This window comes from Ipomoea triloba, chromosome 15, assembly GCF_003576645.1.
Source record: "Ipomoea triloba cultivar NCNSP0323 chromosome 15, ASM357664v1".
In the NCBI taxonomy this organism is placed as follows: Eukaryota; Viridiplantae; Streptophyta; class Magnoliopsida; order Solanales; family Convolvulaceae; genus Ipomoea; species Ipomoea triloba.
The window spans coordinates 26,545,582-26,550,424 of NC_044930.1; positions in this window are offsets into that span (position 1 = coordinate 26,545,582).

The window sequence follows — 4,843 nt, forward strand, 5'->3', positions numbered from 1 at the left end:
ACGCGACGTAGTGCAACCAATTGCGAGGTACATAACTTCCGACGAAAGTGAAGAGATTAACATGCTAAGGACCGCCTGATCTTGGCGCACCCATGGAGCATGCAGCGGGTTGGGTAGAGCAGCAGCAGCGGAGGAGCCTTCAGAAACGGGAAGAAAACGATTAGGGCAAGAGTTCGTGCCATCAACGAAACCCATGAGGTCGTGCCCACGAAGAAACGGAATAACCTGTGTCCTCCAAAACAAGAAATTCTTGTTCGTTAGCTTAATGCTAACATAGTGATGCGCAGCAGACAGAGAAGCGGCTGCTGAAGAAACCGCAGAAGAAATAGCTGCATCAGAAACGGTCCGCTCGGAAGAATTAACAGAGCCGTCATCCATTGGAAAATAAACCTAGGCTAGCTGATACCAGATGAGAACTGAATATTGTATTGATTCAATTGAACAATTACAATGATGAGGAATAAGAGATATATATACTAGGGGAGTTTCAGGTAGAGTAGGATAGCTAGTCCTATCGTGACTCAAACTCAGAGAGTCCTAATACATTGTTTGTGAGTATTATGTATTTCTACTGTTAGAAAGCAAATAGAGATAAGTGTATATTGGTACGTGTAATACTGTGATTTATTATAGAAGTTGATGATGATTTTACAAAAGTGGTTCCATTTCATATGTGGTGGGTAAGAGTGGTTCCATAAATTGTGTGGTGGTTAATCTGAGTACTGGTGCAATTTTGTTAGTTAATTGGTGTATTCTGTTACTAATGCTAGTGCATTTTATGGTACTATGTGTTATTGGTGTATGCTGGTTAAGAGGTGTATATTATAATAAGTTTTGGTGCATTGTTTGTGAGTATTATGTATTTCTACTGTTAGAAAGCAAATAGAGATAAGTGTATATTGGTACGTGTAATACTGTGATTTATTATAGAAGTTGATGATGATTTTACAAGAGTGGTTCCATTTCATATGTGGTGGGTAAGAGTGGTTCCATAAATTGTGTGGTGGTTAATCTGAGTACTGGTGCAATTTAGTTAGTTAAGTGGTGTATTCTGTTACTAATGCTAGTGCATTTTATGGTACTATGTGTTATTGGTGTATGCTGGTTAAGAGGTGTATATTATAATAAGTTTTGGTGCATTGTTTGTGAGTATTATGTATTTCTACTGTTAGAAAGCAAATAGAGATAAGTGTATATTGGTACGTGTAATACTGTGATTTATTATAGAAGTTGATGATGATTTTACAAGAGTGGTTCCATTTCATATGTGGTGGGTAAGAGTGGTTCCATAAATTGTGTGGTGGTTAATCTGAGTACTGGTGCAATTTAGTTAGTTAAGTGGTGTATTCTGTTACTAATGCTAGTGCATTTTATGGTACTATGTGTTATTGGTGTATGCTGGTTAATAGGTGTATATTATAATAAGTTTTGATGCATTTTTTGTCAGTATTATATGTTTTTACTGTTAGAATGCAAATAGATATAAGTGTATATCAGAGTTCATGTCTGTACACCTATATTTCAATTAAAAAATCTCATGCAGGTAGCAAGCGAAAGGCAATAGATGAAGAAAACACATCAACAAGCAAAGAGCCCCGAACATCCACTGCAGAGCCCGGACAAGAGCAACTAGAGGAACAACCCACTGAAGAGGCACAACAGCACCAACAAGAGCAGATTGAAGAAGAACAACCTGCCCAAGCAGAGGAGGTTGACAGTCCAGAGGAAACGGATGCTGAGGATAACACCACAAGGGCAGATGATGATGGACTAAAAATTAGGGCACTTCCAAAAATACTATCCACTGCTGTGGAGCAACTAAACCTTGCGCAGCGCCAAGATGTAAAGAACATTGGGTTAGGCAGTCTTCTAGACCTACAAATCACCAACTTACCGCGCCAGATGCGGCTATGGTTAGTCGAAAACTTCAATCCAAGAAGCTGCACATTAAAGCTCCAAAATGGACAGACTATCCATATAACTGCCGATGATGTTGCTGCAGTTCTAGGCCTGCCAAAGGGAAATATTGAAATAACAAAGAGAACAGTGAAGGCAATGCCAGAAATATTGAAAGAATGGAGGTGGTTCTTTGAAAAAGCAACTGCATATATCACACCAAAAGCATTTAAAAGGAAAATGCTAGAAGTTGATGCTGCTGATCCATGGTTCAAGCGCCATTTTGCCCTGCTGGTGATGAGTGTATTAGTAGATCCAATGGTCAATGGATATGTGACACAAAACTATATTGACCACCTCCTTGATGTGGGCAATATACAAAATTTGAATTGGAGTCAGCTGGTCATCAATGCATTGATCAATAGCAAGCAGGTGTGGATGAAGAGCGCATACAAGCTCTATGGAGGACCAATTCTCTTCCTCATGGTAAAACTACTCCCATTACCTCTGAAACCTTTAACAATCAAAGCAATCCAACTATTACTACTCTCAAACATAATATGCAGATATTATATGTGGACCGTGTGGTGCTTTTCAGACGCATAGTGCCAAGAAGCTTCCCAGCCATCAAAAATTGGACATTCAAGCTGCTATCTAAAAGAGAGCGTGATGAGATAAAGTCAGGAGGATTTGGATATTGGCATGTTGATACTGCCTTGAGGCTTGAAAATGCACCTGCACCACCTGAGGAGTGGAATCCATCAATTCCAGTACCTGATGTCCCACAGCCACCACAGCACCAACAGCCACAAGAAGATGATGCCCCCTTGCCGGAAGGATTACAGGTAAACACCTATCTACAAACACACTCATGGTGAATTGTTGTTATGCAGTGTTGAACATTTTAAAAAATCTTAAAATATGTCAAATTATACAACAGTCTACTCATTAGGTAGAATGGTGTATTATATTACTAATACTGGTGCATTTTACAATAGTAGCTGCATTGGTGTATGGTTACTTACTGGTGTAAATTAATTTGTGAACTAGTGTATTTTAGTAGGTTTAATGGTGTATTTTAATGGGTATGATGGTGCATTTTGTGTAAGTAGTTGTATTTGAGTATGTTGGTGCATATCTTAATACCTGTTGGTGTGTTTTAATGGCTGTGTAATCACTTATTGGTGTATATACAGGGTTTTATTAATGAAATCACCAGCAACACAAGGACAATTGCAACGGGGCTGTTAAAAGTAGCAAGGCTAGTTGAGAACGCACCAACTGCAATCCTGGAAGATGATAGGTTTAAGAAGATGTTTGAAACTGCACGACAACTGCTGGGTTTCAAAGCTCAAGAAGACCAACATCTAACTTTCTCACAGCAAGAAGACGCATTTTGGGGTAACCCAGAATTCCTCAATGCAGTTGACGAGATCGTGCGTGCAGTGCAAAAAAGGACTTATCTGAATGACGTCCCTTCATTTAGCCTTGGATTGACACAAGAGGAGCAAACTCAACGTTGGGATGATGTCAATACTGTGGCAAGAGAGTACAATGAATGTGAACAGAGCAAGGAAAGAGAGGAAAATCAAGTAGCTGATGATGGAGCTCTTGGAGATGAGACAGCTGAAGGAAGAAAGGGAAGTGAAGACAGAGCTAATGAAGGTGAAGGAGCTCAGGCAAGAGAAGTTGCCACTACAGCCCAAGCTGATGAGGTAATGCAACTGTCTATAATTATTCCACACAGAAAAGAAAGTGAAAAAAAAACTAATAATTGAACACAGCAGGTCACACCAGATCAAATCCAACAAGGCAGTGCATCAAATCCCCCAGAAATACCCCCAAAAGACCAGGGGAAAAGGCCAGTAGTGGAATACTCCCCAGTTCGGCCGCGGCAGCGCCTCTCAATAATAGATGTAAATGCACCAATCAATGCAACTAAGGATGCAATAAGGAAGTGGGTGTTAGAAAATCCTAACCTTGATCCGTAGTTAGAAAATCCTAACCCTGATCCGTAAGTCTTTACTTGATGCATATTAGAATTGACTAGGTGTGTTTGGGTATCATGGTGTGTGTAGTGTTGAAATTGGGTCAGTGGTGCATTGTATACATGGAATAGTGTGTTTTAATACACATGGTGATGAATTTTTGCGAGAATAGTTGCATTTGGTGTTTTTCAAGCAGTGTGTTTTAACATGAAAACTAGTGCATTTTCTAAGCTTGTGCATATCTGTTTCCAGGGCCCAAGAATTATTCAGATTTGAATCAAGGGTTATCCACTGGTCTGATATGCTTTCATTTAAGCCGAACACCGAGCTCCCCACTAGTATCATTGATGCTTGGGCAGCTATTCTGAACCATAATGAGGAAGACCGGCTTTCAGCAAGACTGTTTGCTTCAACTTGGACAACTGTAAGTTAAAATTATAAAAGTAATTACATACTTAAAAAACTACAAGTTCTAACAATAATAACATTTAAATTACAGCTCTACACAGTTGTGAATCCCCTAGGAGATGATGGTGAGAGGTATAAGAAATTCAATGAAAGCTACATCGTGGACAAGACCTTTGCAGCGGAGACAAGATGGCATAACATTCAACACGTAAGCGTTAGATATTGCTTGGTACATTCTACTATTTGGTACATATTTTAACACGTTTTTTTCCTATAATAGTTTCTATTTCCAATAATAGCATCTCAGCACTACTACCTGATTCATTTTGACCCACTCTGTGAGAGATTTGATGCAATAGACAACTCATCTTCGGTTTCCAAAAAGAGATTTGATGCAATAGACAACTCATCTTCGGTTTCCAAAACCGAAGACAAATATGGAGATGACTCATCTTCGGTTTCCAAAACCGAAGACAAATATGGAGATGTGCCTAATTCGGTTTCCAAAACCGAAGACAAATATGGAGATGTGCCTAAAAGATTGGTAACAC